Source organism: Lagopus muta, chromosome 6 (assembly GCF_023343835.1).
Source record: "Lagopus muta isolate bLagMut1 chromosome 6, bLagMut1 primary, whole genome shotgun sequence".
Lineage (NCBI taxonomy): Eukaryota > Metazoa > Chordata > Aves > Galliformes > Phasianidae > Lagopus > Lagopus muta.
Window position 1 is genome coordinate 43,413,160 of NC_064438.1, and position 26,991 is coordinate 43,440,150.

General features: G+C 46.6%; 1 protein-coding gene across 2 annotated transcripts in view; it reads right to left on the minus strand.

Moving 5' to 3' along the window:
• The window catches only part of FOXN3 (forkhead box N3), a 202,266-nt gene extending 178,200 nt beyond the window's left edge, over positions 1–24,066 (minus strand). Inside the window, exon 1 of one of the 2 annotated variants that reach the window (XM_048950113.1) lies at positions 23,798–24,066. The gene's annotated coding sequence lies outside the window, so the exon portion shown is untranslated. Of the gene's footprint in view, positions 1–4,461; positions 4,563–23,797 lie in introns of those variants that run through there. The other variant, XM_048950112.1, reaches the window with a different exon arrangement.
• Positions 24,067–26,991: the final 2,925 nt, after the last annotated feature.

Here is a 26,991-nt window from a genome sequence, read left to right on the forward strand (position 1 = left end):
AATCTACTGTAAAATCCTTATGGAAACAAGCTGGAGTTTGGGGCACAGCAAGATTTAATCCAGTTCTGGGAGAGGACTTCAGCTCACTACCATCTTCAGTGATCACTTACACTCCCTCATGCCTCTGCTTCTTGTCAGGGTGAGCCCGGTGGCCATGAATTAGCAGTGGGAGGAAATGAGAGCAAGATCAGAGAGGATGCTGGGTGTTACTGAGGCAGAGGTTCTGGTGCATGGAAGGCAGCAGAAAAGCAGCCCCAAAACTGCACCCTGAGTGGTGGTGCATGGCTGCACTCATCAAGGTCAGGCTGAAGGAGGCTGCTGCTTTGAGAGGTCAAGTGCCAACAGGCACCATGACTTCTGGTCCTCCTCGACAAACAAATCCACACCAATAAAGGACCAGAAAGACGTAGCCTGTATACATCTCCTGACAGTTAATTCAAGAGGTTTAGGAGTGCTTTCCACACATATAACATGTGTGCATCACCCACACTGATGAGGCAGCAGGCCAGAGCTGCTGCCATGCTGTGCTAGTCACATCCCCACCATGGAGAACCCCAGAGCCCACACTGGGAAACACATGCCAGGCTCTGCAGGAGATAACTGGGGGGTGGGGGAGGACGGCTGCTATTGCCTTTTAACTACACAGCACCCAAGATGCAGACAGGGCCCAAAGAAGGCCCCAACCACTCATCTGTCACTAAAAGGCTTGCAGGGCTTACCAGTCACCCTCTGCTCACACGCAGGAGCATTGCAGCTGAAGCCAGGGAGCCGCTCCCACTACCTGATCACAAACACAAGAAGTGATTCTTAAGCTTAAAGAGAAAATGAGGAGAGAACAGCACCCCCAGTTAAAGACCAACCCTGAGCACTCAGTGTCCCCACCACAGCACAAGGCACAGAGGTCAGTGATAACAGATGACCAGCAGCAGCTGGGGTAACACCAGGGCAGCAGTCCCATGCAGCTCAAACTATCTAAAAAGCCTCGCTAAGCTCTACCCACCACCTATGCCCATCAGCAGGCACTTCCAGCATGGGTCATCCCACACTCTGTGCCCAACCATGGGGTGCCTGGCTCCTCCCTGGGCTTTGCACATAACCAAGGTGCAGGCCTCTGACAGTCAACTTCAGGCCCCAGCAAAGGTACTGAGCCTTACAGCAATGGCAGTCAGGGTCCAGGTTGCCCTGGCTCCTGACAGCTGAACTTCTGGCATCTTAAGCAAACAAGAACTTCCAAACTCTATGGAAGAGCCATCCTCTGAACACTGCCTCTCCTTACAGGGCTTCATGCTGGTTTTCCAGAACCAGCTGATCACTTCTGAAAAAACACAGCCATAATTTTCACATTTTACAAGAAAATGCTGCTTTATCAGATCCCTTTTTATTATTATTATTCTTGTTAAGTCTGACTTTGGCTTGGTCGCAGCAGTAGGTAAGAAGCCAAGTGCGGTTTCACAGACATATTTCAAGCTGCCAGCCAAGGCCACGCTGCACTGCGTTACGTCTCAAGTCATGAACTGGCAAATTCCACCACTGGGCAGGACAACACCACTCCAGTCCTATTTCAGCTCCTGGAGAGTCCTCAGCCCCAGCACCCCCTTCTGCAGCCACAGCCCCCACTTCCACAATGCCCCACATCAAAAATTACTCCATGAAGCAAGCTGAGTAGCTCCTGACAAGTTTATGCAACTGTTCCATAGTTCCCACTCCCAAAATCCTCTATAGAAGTTCAGTCTAACACCATAAACACTGTTGTGAGCTGACAGCAGAGAACTGGTGCTTATTTCCCCAAATCTTCCCACCTGCAGAAACACAACAACCCCCAAGCCACAGCTGCACAGCCAGCCCAGGCCTTCCCATCTCCACGTCCCACCCAGCCCCTGCTAATTAAGGAGTCATTTACTGACATGTAATCTTGGGCAGCCCCTGTGAAGTGTTACATTTCAGTTTCCTATGCTCAATTTCCATGGATATTTTATATGTATAGAAAGGTGATTTATGATCCAGGATAAAAGGCAGCTAGGAGCACAAGGATTGATCCTGTTAGTAAAATAACTGGTGCACTTTTTGATCTTCCTTTCTAAGGGAGAAAAAAATCACCTGCGAGTATCCACACTGAATATTCAAATCATTAATTAGGCTTAGAAAGTATAAAACACAAATGGCATGGTTTTGAAAACGTAGCCCAGAGAGCTTGAGGGGGAGGAGGGTAATATAATAAAATTTAAAAAAATAAATAAAGCAGGCAACACCACAAGAACTGTACTTCTTGCATTTCACCTGGCAATGGCTGGCATTGCAGGACTTCCTCTAACTACAACCATTAGAGCCAAGTTCAGTTGCAGAGACCTCAAGGACCACCAAGGGTAAATCCAGAGAGCACCCAAGCCCATTTTCTTCCTTCACTCGGAAAGCAAGCAACCAACACACTTCCTGCAGATAAGGGTGCTCCCAACAACAGGAAATTCTTTCTAGACGCAAGCCCACTTTCGCTCCAATGCCAGGCTTTCCCCATGCACACTCCAAGAAGACTCCAAGCAGCACCTGGCTGGAAGGGAGGCGAAGTGCAGCCCCAGGGCCACTTGTCCACATATAGGGACAGCGCTAGCCCCTTCCCTAGAGGAGGCTGAGATGCCCCTGCAGGATTTGCTCTGCTCCATACCGCTTGATTGCCTAATAACACAGAAAGGGGAATCTGCAAGCAGAGTACAGGGAGGGCAGCAGAGATTGCTGGAGATTTCAAAGCAATGCTTTGTCCCATGGTGAAGCACTCAGGTACTTCTCCCACCTTGGTCACTGCAAAGTGAGGATGGAAAGGAGCAAGAAAATAAAATGTTTTGGAGAAAATGCAGCGGACGCTCTGAGACATCTTCATCAAGGACACCAGAAATCATCTCCTGCACAAGAAAATAAGCAGAAGCACTGCAGCTTTTCTTGGGAGTTTGCTGAGGAAACCTCTCTGCTGTTCTGAAGCAAAATTCCTCTCCTTCCATACACAATAAACTCTCAATAGCCCAACAAAGTAAAACTTTAAATACCCAAAATAACAGCCCTATTTTCTCATGCTGCACTCGTACACAATGAAGTACGTTATTCTCCTATCTACAGTTCTGTCCTCAAACTGCGCTCCACAACCAACAGGCGATTTTTCACTAAAACCAATTGCAGTGGCTGCCCATAACCCCCTGCTTCTCATCTCTCTCAGGTGAGGTCGGAGCCGCGAAGCAGCCCTAACGCCCGGCTCCACACCGTTCCACCTTCGTATCATTTTGCTACGGGGAGGAACAAAGGGCGCTGCCCGCCCCGAGGCCGCTCCCTACACACGGGGCCGCCCCGCCCGGCGCTGCCCGTTCCCCCTCGGCGCAGCCCAGGCCGGCGGGCGGTGTGGCTGGCTGCAGGATGACCTTGGTTTGACAGGCACCTTCTCGGGTTTCAACAGATGCTGTGGGAACGGCAACAGAGGCCAACGCGTTCTGCAGGCATTTCTGATGATATGCAGACTTTTTTCTTTCTTTCTTTCTTTCTTTTTTTTTTTTTTTTTTTTTTTTTAAATAAATGGGGGGAGTCTTCTCAGTTTCCATGACAACACTGTCTCCACTTGTCTGTTATTAGATACCATCCGCTTCCCGTGTCTAAATTTCTGAGCCAATCAGCGCAGTGTTTATAGCTCTCGCAGCTCCCGGGACGGCCCCCCCGAACACGAGGGCCGCTCGGGGGCGCGGGACGGGGTTACACCTTCGGGGCCGCCGTTCCGCGCTCACCGCCCGTAAGGAGCACGCTGCGGGAAGCCGGCGCCCCGCCGCCCCGTTCAGCGCGCCCGTAGAGACGCGGCGACCGTTTATTACCGCACGACCTCGTTTCTCTCGTGTTTGTTTAAGGTTCGCCCCGAGGCACAGCGCCCCGGAGAGCCGCGGGCCGGCAGCGCAACGCCGCTGGGACGGCCGTGACGCCGCCACGGAAGTTTGGAGAAGAGAGCAGCGCCGCGCGGCACGGGCTCACCGCTGTGAGCGTACACCCAACTGCCGCCGTGGGGTTACGGGAAACCCCTCCCCGGGCGGCGGTGACGCGCGCACACTCTTTGAAGGCACGAACTCGAAGCAACTCCCGCCGGGTCGGAAGCGGCCCCGCGGAGAACCGAGCGCGGGCGAAGGGCCGGGCGCGGGCAAGCGGCAGCAGCGCCAGCACGCCGTGCCCCCGGCCGGGCCGCCCCGGCGGCGCCCTTCACTGCGCGCGGGCGGCGGGAGGCGCGGGGCGCCCCGGGCAGTGCCCCGCCGCCACGGGACCCGACCCTGGCAGAGCCCGCGCGGCGCGCCACGCAGCCCCCTTGAGCACGGCGCGGCGGAACCCCGCGGGGCAGCCCCGGTAACTCGCGGCGGCCCCAGAAGTTTGGCCGCGCCTCGTCGCCGCCGCCCTATCCCGGGATTCGCGGACAGTCCCTCGCCGCCCGGACGCCGCCGCCCTTACCTCCTCCTCCTGGCAGCCGCCCCTCGCTCCGCCGCCGCGGGGTGGGCTGGGTGCTCCCCGCGGCCGCCCCGCTCCGCGCCCCGCGGCGGGAGGCACCGCAGCCCGCGCCGCCGCCTGCCAGCCCCGCCTGCACCGCCTCCTCCTCCTCCCGCCGCCGGCGGCGTCGCGCCCCGCCGGGCCCTAGCGCCGCCCGCCCGCCCCGCCCAGCTCTGCTCCCCGCCCGCTTCGTGTCCAGGTAGCGGCCTTTGGGAAATGGTCTCCCCCAGAGATTCGTCTCGAGGTCAGTGCTCTCCATCAGTGACAATGCACTCTGTCGGTGACATGGACAGTAGGATTGAGTGCATGCTCAGCAAGTTTGCTTATGACACCAAGCTGAGCTGACACCCAGAGGGACCTGGACACATTCAAAAAGCGTGCATGCAGGAACTTAATGAGGTTTAACAGGGTCAAGTGCAATGTGTTGCACTTGGGTCAGGGCAATCCCAGATACGAGCACAGATCAGGAGAAGAACTCCTTCAGAGCAGCCCTGCTGAGAAGGACTTGTGACTCCTGACAGATGAAAATCTGGACATGAGCGAGCAGTGTGAGATTGCTGCCCAAAAGGCCAACAGAATCCTTGGCTGCATCAACAGAGGGGTGGCTGCAAGGACAGAGAGCCTCTGCCCTCATGAGGCCCTATGTGGAGTTCTCTGTCCGAGCCTGAGACCCCCAGCACAAGAAGAATGACATGAAGGTGTTGGAGCGGGTCCAGAGGAGGGCAGGAAGATGATCAGATGGCTGCAACACCTCAGCTGCAAAGACCAGCTGGCTTTAGTCAGCCTGGAGAAGAGAAGGAGGTCTCTGGGGAGACCTCACAGTGGCTTTCCACTATTATAAACAGGAGAAAGAATGACCTGGGCAATAGCTTTAAAGTAAAAGAGGTGAAATTTACATTAGATACTAGGTGGAAATTCTTTACACAGGGGGCGGTGAGGTGCTGGCACAGGCTGACCTGAGAAGCTGTGGATGCCCCATCCCTGGAGGTGTTCAAAGGCAGGTTGGATGGAGCCCTGGGCAGCCTGGTCTGCCAGGGGATAGCCAGCCCATGGCAGGGGTGGGAACTGGGTGGGCTTTCAGTTTCCTCCCGATGCAACAGCCTGACCCAACCAAAGCTGCTTTATGGCTCTACTCATAAGGAGGCACAGCAGGACTCAGCCCAGGCCCCAGCTGTGAGCACAAAGGGTGGGGGCAGCTGGAACTGCTGGCACTGCCACACACCCGCAGGGAATGACCAGGCCCATGCAGGGCATTCAGTCGTTCACTGCAGGTTTACCTCGATTCATCCAAGCCTATCCTGTGACACTGGAGGTGTATGATTGCTGGGGGGCTCCCAGAAAAGCCCCCCATTACTCTTGGTTTAATTTTGGCACACACCATGATAATGACCATTAGGGTGGGCAGCCCTGCCCCCTGCTGCCCACTCCTCATGGGATGGATGCACACAGTTTGTCCCAAGCAAACACAAAGCCCCAGGGTTCCCAAGGCAGCTGCCTCAGGAACCAGGCTCATAGCCCTGTCTGTCCAAGCCCCTCTCCCAGCCCAGCTTGCATTTGCTGGGGACACTGAGCAGAACTGCCTGGGTTGGCCACAATGCACACAGTCCAGGGACAGTTGAGTACTTCAGCACAGATATTGGCACAGCTGAAGCTGGGGCACTGGGCACCATGTCAGTAACAGACAGCTCTAAATTGTTTTTAAATAAAAATATGTCTGTCTGTAATCTCTCCATATGTGGCAATCATAGAATCATTAAGATTAGAAGAGACCACTAAGATCATCCAGTATAGCCATCAACCCATCACCACCATGCCCACTAAACCACGTCCCTCAGTGCCACATCTACATATTTGTACGTATCTACCCTACTAGAGATGGTGATTCCACTACCTCCCTAGGCAGCCTATTCCAATACCTCACCACTCTTTCTGAGAAGAAATTTTTCCTCATATCCATCCTGAACCTCTCCTGGTGTAACTTGAGGCCATTCCCTCTCATCCTATTGCCATTACCTGGGAGAAGTGGCCGACGCTCACTTCACCACAAACTCCTTTCAGGGAGTTGTAGAAAGCAATAGTAGTGATTCCCCTGAGCCTGCTCTTCTCTGGACTGAACAATGCCAGTTCCCTCAGCCACTCCCCATTAAGACTTATGCTCCATACCCTTCACAGTTTTGTTGCCCTTTCTCTGGACATACAGATGTCTGTCTTGTAGTGAGGGGCCCAAAACTGAATGCAGTACTTGAGGTGAAGCCTCACCAGTGCTGAGACAGAGGTGTATGAATCTCACAGATGCAGTGGCAGCCTCCAGGCATTGCCCAGTGTTGGCCCTGCTTAGGTACTCCCCAAGCCACACAATTTCTGCAGACACTGCAGGTGCTGTCACCCCTCGCAGGTCTGCCCTGCATCAACACTACAAAGGCAGCACTTTTCTGTACGTATCCATGAGCCAGGTAACTCCTGGTGGAAACAGTACCAGTGCCTCTCTGTCCTTAGTTCAGGCCACCTGAATGCTCTGTGCTGCAGTCATACCAACTGCAGCAGCCCGAGACCTCAGCCTGAGTTCCTGCGGAGTGCAGACACATGTATGAGTGTTTCCCTGCCTCCGACTGCTCCCAGTGAGGCAAGCTTCATTATTCTTTCATTCCTTCCTCCTTCCTCCCACTCATGTATTTGAGGCTTTCTTACGTGCTTTGTAACTTTGCTTCCCACCTCCTCTTCATTTAGAGCCTTCCTCAAGAAAGGAGTGTTTTAGGAGACCCACATTTGCAAGGGAAAAATATTAATAGTGGAAACTTTCTCAGCGCTGTATTTTTCCTCTGTCTCCAAGTGCATCTTGTCTCCTCACATCAGCCTCAGTGATTCTTGCTCTCCCATAGAGAGAGCCGCTTTGTTATCTGTATCTGCCAGCTGAAATTAATGAAGATAAAATTCTTACCTCTTTACAAATGGGGGAGAATTTATGATTTATGCTGCAGAACATTCTCCCATGTCCAAGTTGGCCCGTTTTGCCTGATTCCCTTTCACATTTTGTATTAAGCCTTGCTCTCCTAGGGAGCTGCCAGCCTAGCAGCCCCTGTGCTATACTAGCTCATGGCCCTGTGGTGCAAGGCCTCCTCTCCAACTGGAGGACAAATATGTCTGCAGAGAAGTCCTTCACTATAGGGCTTACTCCAGTTCCACAAGGAGAATGGCTGCGCCTACACAGCGGCTGTGGCACTGTAAGACCTTGTGGTAGCACCATCTCACATTTACCAAGGAGCAAAGTCAGAAGCTGCTGCAGATGGGCACTGTGGTGGCATTACCCACTCCCTTTTTCACCTCCAAAGTTATTTGCCAGGACTGTGCTGGCTGGGAAGCCCACAGGGTTAATATCTGCTTCGTGGGAGCCAGTTGACAAGGAATGTAACCCTGGTAGCAAATTGGTCACTATACAGTGCTTGTTCATCCCTTCCAAAATGGCACTTTACAGCTTTACTGATGCCCCTTACTGTTTCTTGTGTTTAGTCTCTTCACTGGAACATACAGATAAAACTAGGAGAACTTTGAGCAACATCATGTGCTTTCAAGAACAGGGAGATACCAGCAATTTTTACTCCATTTCCCCATTTGCCATTAGTATCTGACTGCAAAAACAGACAAAAATATCTCAGTCTACACTTTCAGACATGTAATGACTTTTTGCAGTTTCTTAGTGTTTTGGATGCTTGATTTGAGTTCTGTTGAAGACTTCCATAAGACAAACATCCACGTACATTTCAGACCATGTTCCTATTGCCTCCAGGCGTACAGAGCCCAGTCCTTCTGCCAGTGCTGTGTCCTGGGCATTGCACCATGTGGGACCAACCCCAGCCAACACAGTGAAGTACAGGGGGATGAGGGTATTGCCATTCTCTTTGATGCCATGAATAAAAGCCCCTCACATTCCCCTTGGACAGTCAGGCAGGCCCTTATGTAACAGAAGGGAACTTAATTATGCACATCTATGTGCTCTGGAACAACTTTAATAACAGTGTAAGAGCCACTTGAGCAATAGACTTGTTTTTATGAACCAGAAGGATAAAACTCAAGTTCTCTGGTGGACAATGAAAGTAGATTTCTTCCTTATTTTATTTTTGTTAATATCACTCTTAAACTTTGAATTGTCTGGCAAGCATTAGGGCTCATTAACTTTGTTTCGGCTTGTACTTTGTGTTAATGGGATGGTATTTTGTAACAAATATGAATCACTTGAAGGCTAAGGCTTAAATGTTTAATAAAAGTCATTAGTAGAATTACGTGCTAGGACTTTTAAGAAAGATGATGGTATTGTTATGGTTATTGTTGGACCTCAGCTGTCAGCGGTCTTTCTTCCCCTCTGCCTTTGCCAGCCCTCAAGTTCTCACCTTCCTGCAGGAAGGCTGAGGTAGTTTTGCCAAACTTCAGCCAGCCTACCCAGCACAATCACCATGCTCCCACATGGGCATGGGAACAGAGGCATTCAGCTCTCTTGTGCAACCTAAATGATGTTTATAAAATAGAAAAGCCATTTAACCACTGAAATAAGGCACAGCAGTTAAAAAAATATTCCACATCCACTTTACCTTGTAGTCTTGCCAACACGTACTGAATGAGATAACTGCAGATCTGAGCACTTCCAGTTTCTTTGGGGTTCTTGCTCTCCAAAACCTCCATTTAAATGGTTCACTGTGAATTCCCCAGGGTCTTCCATGCCTTCCTTCACAGGCACCCATGTCTTCCCAGGGAAACCTCTCCTCTGAGCCCTGCAGGAGCCCAGCCAAAATATCACAGCAAAGGGCGCTTGCTTCAGCTCCCCAGTGTTTCCTCCAAACCACATGCCTGGATTCATCTGTTCTCCCCTGGGTACACTTCCTGACAAGCCAGCGATTGAAGTAGCTCAATGTATGCACACAGTAAACATGTCAACACATCACATTCATAAATTATTACAGGCAATGCCAAATCTGCCACAAAGATTTTTCGACTTGAAGCCAGAGAAGAGGATCTTCAGTGGCAGAAATGCTGGAAGACTGAAAGAAAAAAATAAGGAGAAGGGCTTCTGTTAACTTTGTGGAACTGGGATCCAAGGCAGTACGTGCTTTACCGCCAGAGGGAAGAAAACTGACGACTACTCAGCAGTGACCAAGGCAGATTTTAGAATAATGTAAAACTGCAAGAAAACATTCATAAAGCCGCTCTGGTACTGCCAAGCTTTGTCCTGCATACCTGTCTGAGGCTGGGAAGCAGGCTGCTCTGCGATGTACTGTAAAACCAATTCTCTCATTCCTGTTCTTTGATTCAACATCCTGAACCGTGCTCAGTAGTTACAGGCACTATTTTGGTTGCAGCCAGTAGGATGCAGTCTTCCTGGCCATTCTAGGTCTAGCCTGAGGCCAAATAATGCCTGCTCCCCTCCACACTCATACTGGTGCCCATTTCCCACTCTATTCTCCCACTCTCTCTGTCCCACATCCCCTGTCCTCTAGGTTTGCAGGTACAGCATCTGTGTCTCCAGGTCCGGTGCAGATAAATCACCTCACATCAACACTAACAGTGACCGAATCACCCACTTTCAGGGTCTCCCACACAGTTCTTCCACCTCGAAGATGGCTCTCAGGCTTTGTATCTTTACAATGCTTCTCCAAAAAGGAAACTTCAAAGTTCTTATCCCAAATACTTGACACAAGCACCTGTGGTGCTGAGCAGTGGGTGACCAGAGGCCTGCTGGTTACTCTGCCAGGGACAGGGACCAGGAAGCCTAGCACAGATTTTCTCCTCACCCTGTCCTCATATCCCACAGCCTCTGCTTTGTCAACCAAACAAACTCTGCTTTGTCAACCTCACCTGGGCTGACGTTAGTAACACAGGCTATCTGGATCACCTCCACTTATTTGTATTTTTGGATTAATACAGCATGAGCTTCACCAAGAGAATCTTTTCTTCTGGAAGCTGTGATCTTTCTGTTTCCAATAAGCCCAGCCACGTTATTATTCTACAGTTACTTCATTATCTCTGAGAAAAACAAAAATTCCAAATTTTATTGAGATGAATCAAAGAAGGTGATCGAGATATCCCGTAAAACAGCTTTATGCACATCTTGTTAAATACTGCAAGTTCATAATAACGCAATTAATTAGGAAACTGAACTTTCCTGCCAGTTTTTTTGCTTTTCTTTGCTTAAATATTTATGCTGTGAGAGTAGCCCATCTGGTTTAGATTGTAGGATGAAAATCACAAGACTTACCCACCATCCCCTGACTTGTAATTCTGGGAAAGACTGGAAGTAGTTTGGCAACACAATGTGTTTTCCTGCCTCCTGAAGAAATAAATCTCCAGCTCCAGAGCAGACTCAGCCAACAACTGGGTAATTTCAAGACCTAGACCCAAGCTATTTAGGAGCCAAATCCAGGTTCAGATCTCTGGTAACACAGTGGGTGAGTTCACATTCAGGCTCAGGCTGCCATAAATTTAGTCATAATAAGCTTTGCTATCTGCATTCAGGCTGAAGTCTGGCTGTGTTTGGACATCTGGGTCTGGTTGTCCAGGCATTTGACACTAGAGTCAGGGTGTTCACAGCATGGTTCCTCCAGTGGGTCAGTGAATATGAAAGCAAATAATTGCTACGGCTGCAGCTTTTGCAGAATTACAGCTTTTAGTGAGGTTTTAGAGATTTATTGTTTTTAAGGCAATGGGGCAAGTGACACATTCCACACATTCCCAGAGCCTTGGATGTGATCCACTTCCTGCATTAAGTGGCGGCACATCCAGGATAGGAGCATCACAGCGTGGATCTTCCTCTGGGTGGATCAGTTTGGAATACATCAAGGGGGGCAATTTCTATTCTCTTTTTCTCAGCTAATATATATCTGGATTGATGCTTCCAGGAGCATACTGCCACTCCACATCACAAATATCTGTGTCCCTGTGGTGGGGGGTGAACATGTTGGGAATAACAACATTTGTTACCATTTTCCCCTGCAGAGTACAACTCTCAAAAGCAAGTGGGACCATTGTTTAGACTAGGCTAGATAACACCATGGTGAAATATTTGAAATAACAGGAATTCTTTACATGTTTGTATTTTCCTCTGTGGGAAAGAGCAACACTGGAGAAGATGAAAGGTCACAGCCCATGGGCTCCAGCCAGCAGGTGCTAGGACTTTTTTGCCCATGAGATTTTGGCGCTGTAATATATTCTGTCCCTCCTGTAAATGAACCAGCAGCAAGGTTACAAGACTCAGATGTGTGAGACTGAGTCAAAAGACTTCAGAAAGGTTTTGTGCATAGCAGGGCTGTGGCACTTCCAGTAATGAATGGACAGTGGAAGGGGAGTGATGCTCCCAGCCTACTCCAGCACCCCTACAAGGAGCCAGTGGACTCCTGGGCTGCCCAGCACAGTTGCAGTGACAACTTGGCCTGATGAGTCTCTACCTAGCGCTCCCCAACACGGTCAGAACTCTACAAACAGACGCCTCTGCTTAGGAAGTGGCCATAATGCCACTTGTTTCCATTATTATTAGCTAATTGAAATACCCAGATACAGTTCCCTCCTCCCTCTCTAACCCCAGAAATAAAGCAGCACACAGCAGCCCTGGGCAGGCAGGCCTGGCAGTGGGAAGGCTTTGTGCTGGCTTTGAGCAGCAGCACCAGGCATCAGTTGTTGGAAAAGTCCTCTACTGCTTTCACAGCCTTGTCTAGAAGTATGGTGACACAAAACGCTATGGCTCACTGTAGGACAAACACCAAAAATAACAGTTGCTTACAGACAGCGTAGTGAAAGTTCTTGATGTGGTGATTGAGCAAGACCAAGATTTTTCCACAGGCAGAGCAACATTTTGCTTTGAAGACAGATCCAATGGCTTTAGCCTAAACAAAGTGGGAACAAGTGGGTGCTACTGCTGGAGGGATTTGCAGATAGCAGAGAGACTGCAGCAGAAGGAAGCAATGTACCCTGACCTCTGGCTGTCAGCACCAGGCTCTCCCACCCCCAGAGGTTGGAGCTGGGCCTTCAGCATTAGAGCAGACCCTGTCATATCCCATCCTTGCTGAGCAGATCAAGCTCCTGCCCAGACTCCACCATGATATAGCCTCAGGCCCTGCACTGGCAGCAAAGCATTCCTGTGTCACCTGGTTTTACATCTGTTCCCAGACCCCACAAGAAGCAGCCACAGCAATGAGATAGGTGGCACAGCCTTGGGAGCAGAAAACAGCTGGGAACAAGGTGCAACAGTAGTCCCACCTCCTGCCTGGGTAACGAAACAGAGAGGACATGGGGCCATCATAGAATGGCCTGGGTTGAAAAGGACCACAATGATCATCTAGTTTGAACCCCCTATGTGCAGGGTCACCAACCACCAGACCAGGCTGCCCAGAGCCACATCCAGCCTGGCCTTGAATGCCTCCAGGGATGGAGCATCCACAACCTCCTTGAGCAACCTGTTCCAGTGTTACCACCCTCTGAGTGAAAAGCTTCCTCCTAATATCTAACTTAAAACTCCCCTGTCTCAGTTTAAGACCATGCCCCCTTGTCCTATCACTATCCACCCTCATAAACAGCCACTCCCCTCCTGTTTGTATGCTCCCTTCAAATACTGGAAGGCCACAATAACCACAATCACCCCAGAGCCTTTCCTACTCAAAGCTAAACAATCCCAGTTCCCTCAAACTTTCCTCAAAGGAGAGGTGCTCCAGCTCTCTGATCACCTTAGTGGCCCTCCTCTGGATCCACTCTAAGAGCTCCACATCCTTCCTTTACTGGGGGCCCCAGGCCAGGATGCAGTACTCCAGATGGGGCCTCAGAAGAGCCAAGTAGAGGGGGACAATCATCCCTTCTCCCTACTAGCTACCCCTTTTTTTAAAGCAGCCCAGAACGCAGTTGGCCTTCCAGGCTGCAAGTGCACACTGCTGGCTCACATGTCCAGCTTCTCATCCACCAGGACCCCCAAGTCCTTTTCCACAGGGCTGCTCTCAAAATCTTCCCCCAGTTTGTATAAATATCTGGATTGCTCCAACCCAAGTGCAGCACCTTGCACTTGCCCTTATTGAAACTCATTAAGTTTTCATGGTCCCACTCCTCCTGCTTGCCCCTCTAGATGGCTTCCCTTCCCTCTAATGTATCAATTTTTGGTGTCATCCACAAACTTTCTGAGGGTGCACTCTATGCCATTGTCTGTGTCACTGATAAAGATGTGGAAGAGCACTGGTCCCAAGATCGACCCCTGAAGGACACAGCTTGTGACCAGCCTCCACCCTAACACAGAACCATTAATGCCACCAAAGGCATCTCCTGAGCAATACCCCCTGCCACTTCCTAAAGACAACACAGAAGAAAAAACACAATCTCCCAGGAGGTTAAATCAGCATCCATTACTAAAAAAAGATAAAGGGAGACAACTTTTCTCAGGAAGCAGCAAGAGCGAGGCTCTCAGATTGGAGCAAGGAATCAGAAAGGCTTTCTTGCCTTTGGTTCTTCAAATCAGGAATGAACCAGATGTACATGAAATATTAAAAAAAAACCTTGCATTACTTAACATGCTGCGTCATTGAATGATGAAAAACAAGCACTGTACCAATTACACAGTTTCATGAGAAAGGAGGCTGTCTCTCCTCACACCATTCCCTGCAGAAGAGATCACTGCTCAGTTCTGTTCACTCCCTGAACTGGCACTTGCTCCTCACACAGCAGCGTTGGCAGCTTCTCTGCCTTTACTCCCTCTGAACCAAACTCCTGGAAGCTAAAGACAGGGCCTTGCTTGCTGCCACATCTCACAGTGCGTGGCTGGAGCCACTTGAGATGTCACACAAAGATGCAGCTGCATTGCTTCAAAATGAAATCATAACAAAAATTAATGTATTACTTCTCTGAAGAACCTTAAAATGATACATTGTGTAAACAGTGAATCTGGTCTTGCTTCTGCCCATATTTTGACCTGAGAGACTTTTTTAAAAAAAAAAAAAAAAAAAAATGTGGTTTGGAAGTAGTCAGGCTGGTTCCACCCTCTCCCCCCCTCCCAAAACTGCATGCTAGTGCTGTTTGCTCCAGCAGCAAGGCAAGGCCACTCTTCTCCAGCCATGCTGAGCACAGAGCACTCCCCACGCGCTGCCCTCCTCACAGGGAATGGGGCCAAAGCCAGGTGGGATCCACACATGCTGCAGTTACACAGATATTTAAGCAGCAGCAACCTTGAACTTCACAACTTCCAACCAGAGACTGAATACTTTTGAAGCAAAATAAAATACTTGGAATTTGCAGTACTGCCCACTCCAATAACACCCTTTATCTAAGCGTCTGTGTTTTTTTCTGGAGTACAAGGTGGCTACATATTTGCAAATGAATGGGTGAGAAACTCTACATTCATGAAGATATGAGTGATCACAGGACTGTGATGGCATCGCTGAGACCAGTATCTGCTGTCAATCATCTGCCAGCAATAATAAATGATGGGTCTAATTCAACAACATTCACATCTAGCTTTTATCTATATAAGAGTCTCAAAGTAATCTTCCATTGCTCTGCAATGAAACTGGCTATATTTTTTGATGAACTGTGCTTTAAAAATGTGTCTGTACTTGTTATCACCATGCCTCGGTTATGAAAGCCTAATGCCAAAAAAATGAACTTGCTTACTACATTATCAGGACATGCTTGGGTTTTTTCTGCTCTCGCCATCTGCTTGCTTTCATATGCTTTCCATTACTGAGACAGCATATTACACTGCTAGCAGAATTAGTAAGAATAATTTAGCTCCCAAAACAAACATGATAGTAAATACAGTGGGCAACACTCTGCTCTCTCCTTAGGCTGTGCAATGCACTGAAGGCTGTTCCGTGCCACTTGAATGGATCGAATTTCCTTCACCTTAAAGGTCCAGCTATAATTCCTAACATCTAATTTAAAGGAATAAGGTTTTTTTCTCCATTACAATGATATGCTACACTGTCGAGCTACTTACTGAAGTAGGCACAAACTATGGCTTATCTGCTGTACCATGCACGGAATGGTCTCCTTAGGCTGGTGTGCCCACTGGGCAAGGACAGGCATCAGCAGCAGCCTTCTGAGGGGCCACGGCTGCGCTCTGCAGGCAGAGGGAGAAAGGCACCCCAGAGACTGGAGCCACAGCCACCTCCCCCTCTTACAAAGAGGGCTTGGACCCAACAGGCTCTGCTGCCTGGCTTCCACATCCAGCCTCCTTAGTGGTGAGCTCAGGGCTTTGGGGTCATACTTTAAGGCAGGGAAGAGCTGACGTCAGGAAAAAAAATGCTGGGGCTAATAGTCTCCATTGGGGTTTTATTCTTATGACAGATTTTTATATGAGAGTATTTTGAGATGAGACCTTTTGAGAGTATAGCCCAATAAAATACTGGCTTTTGATTACAAAATATAAAACAGTGCTACACAAAAAATACAAGCATGTTCGTAACCAGCAGTGACCTGGCCATTCCTGTTTTTCTTAGAAATGAAGAAAGATTTTTCAGCTGTGTATTCTTCTCTCGTTCTGCTGGGAAGTCACGCACTTACCTCCTCTGAAAGCTCTTCAGCATCAAGATGATGCTACACCCCTTTGTCTCAATCATTTCCACTAGCATCTCTACAAGGAGATGATTAGTTTGAATAAGAAGAAAGCAGCAAAGTGAAGAGGTTAACTCTCACATGGGAAGAGCAACACGGGGGAAGGGCTTGGAGGTGAATCTGAACATCTCCTCTTTATTGCATAATTACAGAGAATACAGAAGCACCACTTGTCACCACCTTACACACACTCCTTTCTGCCACATTGACTAAAGCTTGTTTTCAGGTTATGCCATAAAAGAAAATGAATGGAAGCAGGTTTATCTCTGAAATGAATTGAGCACATGGCTACTGATTCTCTTCTACCATACAGCACTATTCTGGATTGTCTGAATTAAATCACTGCATAACAAAATAAACTGTAGTATATAAACATTAATTAATATTCATAGTAAGTGAACTTCCTCCCAGATTTACTTCTGTTGAATAGCTCTTGGCTCCAGTCCTTGAAAGCCAGCACTGAAAGAGCAGAGCTAAAGCTGTTATAAATTATCATTTGCAATGGCAGTGTCATAGACTAGAAGTCTATCAATGTGAATCATCATAAATCAGGAAGGAACTTGCACAAAACGTGCTGCTGCAATAAACAACAGGCTTCTACAACTGAAAAGCATGATTGACATCAAGTTCTTGATTCAAGAAAACATTATAATATACAAGCTTCTTTTCCACAATATGGCCCTGTACCCTTTTGAATTGGGATGTTAGAAATGTTACTTCCTTGAGCTGGTCAACCTACTCTGCTTTCAGCTGGAAGAGCTGCAGGCAAATGGAGCTTAATAGAAAACTAAAGACATTGATATATTGTTATTGTTTGTAGCAGTCTCACCTTGATTTCCTAACGCAAGGAAAACAATTCATCTTGTATTTATATGGCTAATAGCTCTAGGAAACTTGGCTATCTAATGTAGCATCTACTTTACTTGCAGAAGCTGTAATAGACTCTTCTCTGTGGCATGGTAAATCATACAGATTGCATAAATAGGTAGACCTGAAAATGAGCACTGCTGAGGATCTACCCGTCAAGAGACTCCCATTGGAAATCAAATGACCATTTCAACTGCCAACACAATATAAATCTTTTGTTATTGGGTTGCTTTGTTGTGGTTAGTTGCAAATGAATTTGATTATTACAAAAGGGAAGATAATAACCAGGAAACATTTGAGCTTTGCAAGTTGCAAATACTTCTCCATTGACTTTAAATGTGTCTAAACATATACAAATCAAACCAAGTTAGTGGCATCAGTGCCTTCATTATTCAACATAATTCATCTCATCCTATGAACAACAAATTAGTTCTTCACATATTTGTCATGATTAGGCTAGGTTTATGAGTGATTCATAGCAGATGGATAGTGGAATACACAATACAGGATGGGGAAATCCCAAGGAGGTTGCTGTCTCTGCCACATCTCAGACAGGGAAGGTGGTGAACATGTGGTGAACATGCTAAGAGCACTGGCTTCAACCAGAGCAGAGGCAAACATTAGCATGGCATTTGTAGAGCTCAGATATTCCTAATGAAGACCCTGAAATACCTGCTCCTCAGACAAGACAAACAGGTTTAGAGGGGAAGATTTTACTGCTTTTTTTTTTTTTTTTTTGGCACATTTGGAAAGCAATCCTTTAAAATTTTTTTAAAAAGAATTATTATGGTTGGAATCCCACAGTAAAATTCAGCATGAGAAACCCCACGTAATTACTGTGAAAGTACACACCTCTATTCCCTGCCAGCCTAAGGCAGGAAATAAGGTTAAGAAAAGCTGGAGAAATGGCTACTCAGCCTCCACTAGGGCAGAATAAAAAAAAAACTTGAAAGGCGTAACAAAAACACTGTCCTAAAAGCTACTCTATTTACCTGTGCTCTGCAAATCCTTGAAAGGTACATGCTGTTCAGGAAAGATGGAAATAAAGATTATCTCGGCAGATGGATGTTATAACACCACAGTGTGATAGGTTATAAAGCAAAGACAAGGCAGCACAGGCTGAAGGCGAATCTCTTCAAGCCAGAATAATTCCAAGGAATGACAGTAAAAGTTGGTTCTATTGAACCTTTGAGCAACTGGAGAACAGCATCAGGAAGGGCGTCAGTTCCATGATGCATTTACAGCAGTACCGTATCCAATGCCTACACTGCAGAGTAAGTGCAGCCAGCAGTACTATGGTCCAGGTGCTCAGTGAGAGCATCAGATCTCTTCACCAAGGAGTCAATTCGATGGTTGGACTAGATGATCTTGAAGGTTGTTTCCAACCTTGTGATTCTATGATTACAGAGAGCTGCATTTAAGACCTGGTTTTGGCAAGCAGAGAATACATCATGCAAGAGCTAATCATAGACAAGAATTCTGCAGCGAACAAGCATGGGCTGGCTCACTTAAAATTAAATCAAAGAATCAACAAAAATAGATCTGCTACTATTTATTGAGCTACCAGGAAACAACTAGTGAAAATAAGTTGACCAAATAACTCAAGGATTTCAATTTAAAAAGGACTTGACATTCAGATCAAAGAAACCTTCTCCTAAGTTAGAAGGGCAAAAAAACAACACTTCTAGAGAAATACTTCAGATCTAACAGGATGAATAATCACTTCAAAATGGCTATTACTCACAGAGAGATCAGACATACCAGGTTGCCAGTGCAGTCCTGAAATATGTTGACCTATTTATCTCCTAGCAAAAATCTAAGGCACTGCCAAGCTCTGGTTTCCTCTGTCACACTCCAAGTAGTGGAAATGACCCCACTCACAGTGCCACAACCACCAAAGGATGGGGCCAATGCATTTGGGACATGTTTCTTGCCACAAAACCTCATACCTCAAAACAAAGCCAAACTGGTCACTAAGTCCAAGCAATCTGAGCACATACATGCCATGGAAAGGGAGAAGCATAAGATAGGAAAACTGACTTGGAGCTCAGAGAGCACAGAAACACAGTGGAAAATGCTGAAAGTGAAGCAGTGCAAAGGAAATTAAAGTAACAAATGGCTCCTAATTTATATAAATAAAAGTAGACTGAGGCACAAATACGGAACTGATGGGAATGATGTAAAGATCAGAGAGAATCAAATATAAATGGATACTTCTGTTTTCTGTAATAAGATGATACTGAATTTAATGGAGGATAGACTATATTTAAAGGATGGATAATGGAAGAGAAATTGGAAGTGCTAGCTGTTTAGATGGGGATGAGTGGACCAGCAGGGGATGAACGGCCTCTCAGTTCTGAGCAACTAGGACACTGAATACCACCATAAAGGGGCACAGGCTTCCTGGAAAACAACACAGGTAACAACTACACTGAGAAAATGAAAAGTTATCCAGGCAGCTGTACATCCTTTTGCCAGGATAATTTTAAAATATATGTGGGGGAAAAAAAATGTCTGAGCTTACCAGAAGTTATCTGCTATTTATCCCCAAAGGGAAAACAACAACAACAAAAAAATTACAGTTATTTGGACTTTAGCACAGTGTTCACAATAGCATCATGTCGTAATTTACTATTTAAATTGGCCTGTGCAATTCACAGCACAACTATGCAGTAGGCAGTGATCAGGCCAGAGCAACAGGACAGCAGGCTTTGATGGAAAAGAAAGGATCACACCAACAGAGCTTTCCACACAAGGAGGGACAAAAAGTACCGTTCAAGGACTGCTCTTGTACAACATTTTCATTAGAAGTATATGCAAAAAGAAAGTTAAATTTAAAATATAAATTGATATTAAGAAAGTTTTTTGATGTCACAAATTTAGGAAGTATCACCAGGCAGCAAAGAGTAGGAATATCAGGCAGGATGACTTCAAAAAACTGAAATAAGCTGTATTTATATGAAAAAGCAAAGGCTGGTAACAGAACAGTTGTAGTAAGAAGGAAAGTTGAAAACTAAAGGAAATTAAATCACAGGGTACCCAAAGGCAGGGTGATTCCTTCCAGAATACGAAGATATGTACTCAGTGAGCTCAGAAATGTTATTTCTCATCACTGAAAAAGCAGTTGTACCATTTCAGCTACTGAAGGGCACCTCCTGCAGATCTCCAGACTGTTCTGGTAGCAAGTAGCACATGAAGATAAGCTCTTACTGTGAACATTTCACGTGTGTGCTGTTCCCAGCTCCAATAAGGTACTGGTACCTGAACAAAGCATTTCATCTCTCTGGACTAAGTGTTATGCCCTCAGCTACTCCAAATTGACAAAGCTCTGCTGAAGCAAGCAGAGCAAATCTGTAGCAAAGCTACAGTAGGTTGCTAGAGATCTAGCCATATCTAAAGGAGAGAAAAATACACACACACACACAAAAAAAAAAATAATCACAGCTACTAAGCATGGCTTTGTGCTGCAGCCAGTACTGCGGCCCTGAAGGCTCTGGTTCACAGAGGGGTCCTGGCTCAGGGAAGGGGGTTGCACTTGCCAAAGGAAATACTCTTTGCAGTATTAGCTTCCTTCCTGCTTTGCAGTGCTCCAAAGATCAACCCTCTGAATTCCCACACCTGCCCCAAGAAACAGCTGAGCTCGAGGCATAGGTGAGTCCCTCTGGCATTGCAAAGCATATCTGAACATGGGGAAGCTGAAGGCCAGTTATGCAGGTGGAACAATCCCAGCTTGTTTTCTGCTACTTCAGCAGGACCTGAAGTGGTTACATTTTAAAGAGAGTCTATAAATCTAGCTGTACACACATACACATGTATTCATTTAATTTCACTCTTATGAGCAGCTATATAAAAGCCCACAAGAACTATTTGCCAGACTTCCCCCTCCTTCTTTGCTAGATTATAACAGCTGGTATACGGATTTACATTTCGAGCCTAATGCAGTAATTGCAACTTTAATAGTGTATTATCCTTTTCCTCCTGAAGGGACCTGGCTAAGAGTGTCACCCTCAAATTAACTGTAGAGATACACAGAGATGGATGCTTTATCTAACGGTCACATCATTTCTGGTCTTTAAAAAGAAGTTCAGCATAAAAAGGATAGTGCAACTCCAATGAAGTGATAGTAAAGTGCCTTTGTTCACCTCAATGATTGCAATTTATGACATCTTACCACCACACCCTTAACATAAAATTCCTGGCTATCAGGAAAAGGGGCTCACCTCCTTGCCTAGGGGAGCAGCTCGAGGCAACCCCAGAGCACACCTGGGGGGGAAGGAGCTTTGAGGAGGAAGCCAGTTTCTAGGGCTAGGAAGTGCTGAAACAGCTTGAGATCTGACCTGATAAAGCAGACCAGCATTTTTCTCTCTACAGCTTTTTTTTTTTAGTAAGAACTTTCACTGTTACCTACCAACATTTTTTGTCCCTTGTCTTGCCTGTTTAAACCATCCATACACCTTTCTTATCCAGTCTTGTCTGGTTAAAGAATGGACAGTGTGCACTCTGGCAGCAATAATGTCTTCCTAAGTGGGAAGAGAGGTGTATTTGGGGTGTACCAGGCTCCTCCCTCCATCCTCAGCTGGATTAGTGGGGGCTGGGGACACATCTCTCAAGCTGCAAGGTTCTGGCTGAGGACATCAACTATGCAGGCATTTGTGACATTAAGATTAATCTGTCTGATGTAAATAGAAACACCTGTGCCACAGCACCAAAAGAAACGAGAGCAAGGATTAAAAGAATATCCCCTGTTGATTACCAAGGATGCAGATCACAGGTAAGTGCTGAGCAGTGCAGAGTGTTTTCACACAAAGACTGGTTGGTACTCTCCATCAAGTCCCCCACCAGGGATAACTCTCCCACAGATGTCCTGTTCTTTCATAAGAGGAAGGTGGGAGCAAAAATATACCAAACTCTTTTGCCATCATTCTCCTCTTGTCCTACAGAAGGAAAGTGGATAACCATTTCAAAATGGGAAAACAAAGACAAAGGGGAGCAATCTTGCTTTACTTCTCTGTAGCAAGGACTGAGCAAGGTTTGAGGCCGGAGCATTACACCATGGCAATATCCCTAGAGTTTATACAAGGACTTACCAAAGGCAGCTTGTCACTGCCTAACAAGAGACATATTAAGGGCTCCATAGGTCAGTGTCTTCTGTCCCTAGCAGGTATGGCACACACAGGAAATCTTTGTGCACACATACATTAACTTAAGACCTTGAGCAGCTGGGACTGGCCAAACATTTAAAACAAAATCACCTTCCCTTCCACACTGTTTTACACTACTAAAAATACATTCATTTCATAACATAGAGCAACAAGTGTAAACAGAGGTGTTTATCAGAGTCTCTTTGGACAGCACCGGGAAAATGGAATAAAAACTTCACACTTTGAGATTACTCCCTCATCAAGATCCCCTCTATTTTTCCCAGAATGCTAAGTTTCCTGGACATCACTCATCACTTAGGTTTTAATTAAGCAGTCTGTGTGCCCTGGTTTCAGCAAGGATAGAGTTAATTAGCTACTGGGAAGAAAATTAACTCTACTGCAGCCCAAGCCAGGACACTTCACTCTCTCTTTCTGCAATTTCCCCTTCCTTTTTCTTTGGTTCACCCCCCCAAACACACACACTTTCTCTGTCAAAACATACCTTTGCTTTCATTTGGAAATAAAGATTGGCCAGATCCAAGCCACTTACCAACAGAACTCCCTTTGGCAAGGTTCAGGATATTGGTTACAACTTCTGCATACCTGAATCTCACTGTTCAGTTCATTTTGTCTTTCTGCAAAAGGCTACTGTCTTGCCTTTCAACTGGACTTACATTATTTGCTTTCTGAAGGAACAAAAGTAAACATCTTACAATTCAGTCTCCTACTGACCTGTATGTGACCTTCAGTCTTTCAGCCAAATATCCTGAACTCCCCTTTTTCTACAGTTCATCATGATTCACTCATTACAATACATCTGCTTCACTTGGTGGAGTCCTGAGTTTTGGAATAAGCTTTGCAGTACAGCTATAGTAGCATTAATAACACCACTGCCTTTTGGCATTACTCAATTGAGAAGACAGAAAAGATCTCTTACTAGAGATCTCCTTTACCACTACACTCAATATAATGAAAGAGGTAAGAACTGAAACTAGGCTGAGAAATGTTTTCTGAGTCTCTATTGCAGGCTGCAAAGTGCTGTGCCATCCCTCTTCCCCCCTTGACACATGGGTCCATGCCTCTCCCAGGCCCCCAGTAAGCACTGACACACCCAGAAAACAAATCTCTCACGGGGTAACACACATGAGGTAATCCTGCCTGCTTCAACACAGTGAGGCAATATCTCCAGTACATCCAGAGGTGGACACAGAGCAATCAGGGACACATCAGATGGGAGGAACAAGCAAAATCAGCCAGCCAGAAATTACAGCTGAATGAGTTGGGGCTGCTCAAAGTGAAAGGAAATCTGAGTGGGGACTCAACAGCATCCTTTCAGTGAATCCAGATTGTTGCGAAGAGAGGGGAAATAAAGTAATTTCAATGTCTGTGACAGATTGGACAGGAAGTAATTGCAGAGAAGTAATGGACAAGCATATAATTGCAACAGTGACAATTTGAGAGATTTAGGTAAGATATTAGGGAAACCATAAATAGGGTAGAGATGCATTAGGTAAAACAAATAGTCCTTAGGATACAGCCTGGCTTTCAATGGTGCAGAAAAATGATGCCTCGCAGCCAGTTCAAGCTGTGTTTCAAAAACCGTATCTGCTACAGCAGCTTCCATGCAGATCCCCAAGCTCCCAGTGCTTTGTCTCAGCCCTGATAACAAGTACAGAAAGTACTGTGCCCTGTCCACAGATAAAACAGTTCTCCATGTAACTTACCATCTAGAAGCAAGCAGCACAGGTTTCATTGATGGAAGGACTCAGCAAAATACATGTCAGACCTTTGGGAGCACCATGCAGAGACCACGCAGTGACGTCCAAGCATCAACTGGTTCATATCAGCACAGGTCCTGTTACATACACTGTTCCTGAGCCACAATATAGACAAACCATTGCATTCCACTTCATTCTGATCAAGTGGTGAGAACTACAAACCACAGAGTTCAAAGGGAGCACTGCCATGAGCCTGAACAGCATGAGACACCAAAGAAAAGTGCAGCCTTACTATCCTGGGAGGTTTCTAAATGTTATCTCATTTCAGCCATGCACAGATGGTCCTTATCTATGCTAAAGAGGAACATATTTCCTTTCTATCAGAGCAGCAAGATGCTCCAAGGCTGCTGCTTGCCCCCTGCTAATAGGGCTCTGGAAGACACAGCAAGAAAGGGCTCCAGTTTCTGTAGTGCAATTGCAGCACGTGCCACTCCTACAGAGCTATTTCTGCCTTCTACTAAGGTGTGCAGGCAAAGGCTCCTGCAGGAGCTGGCACTGGGTTTCTGGGCGTTGCATTGCGCAGCCCCACCAGAGGCTCAGCAGTGCCACAGCTCCTCAGGTGCAGCTCCGAAGCCACTGGGTAACAGGCAGTGGCTGCAGCTGGCAGCACTGCTCTAGGCTGGGAGGACACAGCCCCACTTAATTTTGCATCCCAGGTTCTCCTGCTCTGTGGAGAGCCTCACCGAACTGTCAATCACTGGGGGACAAAAGGAGAGTGCTTTTTAGTTGTAACATGTTAATCCCTGCCCCAACTGATGCCAGCGGTAGCCACAGCACGAAGCACAATGACAACTGAAATGCTTCCCCGGCCCCAGCTTATAACAATACCTCTGTAACTCCCTGAGGCTTTGTGAGGATTAATTAGCTAATATTCACAATGCTTAGAAGATAAAAACTACTCTGTGAGTGTTAAAGGACTGTGTCATCAGGATATCAGGAGTTACTTCTGGCTCCACGAGGAGCAGCTGCTCCAGGTGATTTTCGCAGCACACAGCAGGCTAATTTTCCACCGCTTGTGGTGAATTTCAGACCTGATTGGGAATTCTTTCAGTGAAAGATGCAAGGGTCGTCTTCTTTTAACTTCCTCTCATTTACAAGGGCTGAGCCCTGGAAGGTTTAAGATTTCCAGCACCCACCTGCAGGGATGGCAAGGAGAACAGACAGAGCACACATAGCCCTGCTGAACTCTTTCACACAGACAACACGCAGTATGGTCCAAACACACACCTCTGCAGAGCAGCTTCTGGGAAGCAGGTTACAGCTGGAACAGCTTTAAGCTCAGTTTGTGGCTGACTGCTCAGTTTCAGCCACACCAGTAATTTGCTTCCAATTGTCCCCGATGTCTTTTACCCAGCAGCGACAAAAGACAAGAGAGACTGTCATGTTTGGGAACCAATTCAGCTATAAAGACATATATGAATTTCAGAACATGATAAGGGTATAATCACATCAGGTTTGTAGTGCACGCTGTAGCTCAGGCACCAGCAGTGCATCACACCAGGGCTGGACACAGTCCACTGCCTTCTAGAGCCCCTGCCTGGCTCAGTGCTCAGCTGGATTCGATCCCTTCCTCTTAGAAAGAAAGCATCCTTATTGAGCCCTGGGTGCTTAGAGCTGATTGTAATTCCAAAATTATTGTCACTTTAGAGAAGGAAAATATATATAAAACCACAACCCACTTTTCTAAGCACTCTGCGAGAAGAAAACCAATTCCTCAACTGACAGTGCAACAGAGGGCTTTCGAGTACTCCACTCAGGTCTAACATTTATGGGGCTAGATTTTTAAAAAGTTAAACAGGATCTGAAAGCAGACATCAGGTGGTGTATCTGGGAGCCTCTTACTAGCCAGTTTCTATCACTGCCATCGTAAATCAGAAAGCTGTGGTCCAGTGACTTAGGCACTTAAATCCCTTTTGCTTTCCCTGGTTACTCTCAGCAAAAATTGATTATTAGCCTTAAAAGTGGCAGAAAACAAAACACATGGAATGTGATTTTAAAATACCTTGTGATCTATTTAAGTGAGCCAGCATTTTCTAAGGAAGAAGCTGGCTTGTCAAGGTATTATGATTCTTCTATCTGGGCACAGTTGGAGAAACTTAAGTAAGCTTCACATCTCCCACCCTCTGGAAAGGAGGGGGGACTTAGCAATTGTCAAAAAAAAAAAAAAAAATTGAAGTGATATAATTTAAATGCATTTTAGCCTTTTGTAGCAATTGGACAGATCAATACAATGGGAAGAGTATTACAACAAAGGTGCAGTAACTGAAGGACTGGCACAACAGAGAGGTGCTATAATGTAAGGTAAGATGATTGCTCACCCATATCAGAGGATTAGAGGTTCACAGGGGAAAGCCTCACCAAGGATCTCCAAGAAGGGATACTTTCCCAGTGGCTGTCAGCCTTTAAATGAGGTCTAAGAGAGGTGCAGCCAGGCTCTGGTCACACAGCTGAATTGCCTTCACCTGTGCTGCCAGGGCTGACCAGGTCCTTTCCCCAGGTGCTCAATCAGTGGTTCAGGCTCTGACTTAACCGTTCCCACACTCTTTTAAGTAAAGGTCCACAAAAATTAGGCAGGAATTTGAGATTATGATGCAGATCACTAAATTTTGGGTCTTGGACCCAAAGCAAATCTGAATTTCTGAAAGTTTCCTGTTTTGCATTGTTGTCATCCAGAATCCGCTGCTCTGAGGAAAGCCAAAAGTAACAGTCTCAACATAATGCATGGAAGTCAGAGGAGGCAGCAGAACCTCCAAAGGCTGCTGAAATCAGTACTTCCTGCACCACATGCATACACTCATGCTGGAGGACTTTGGAGACACATCTGTTCACAGATGATATAATGTTTTTTCTGCTTTTTCTTTTTCCCCCCTCCAGCTGTTTTTCTTGCTTAGCCTAGAGGAGATTGCTCTGGCTTTTAATGGGGCCTCTTCAGAACAGATGCTGAATTGGGACTTCAGGCAAGATATTCCACAGTCTTCTCTGGAGAGGAGACTAATGCATAAACAAAGATTTCACAGTCTTATCCAGATAGACATCTCTTGGCTTTCCCATCCTGGACAAACTAGCCATGCTGAAGCAATGCTAACTGAAAACAGGAGACTCCAGCACTTCTGTAAAAACTTCCTGCTATTAATAATTAG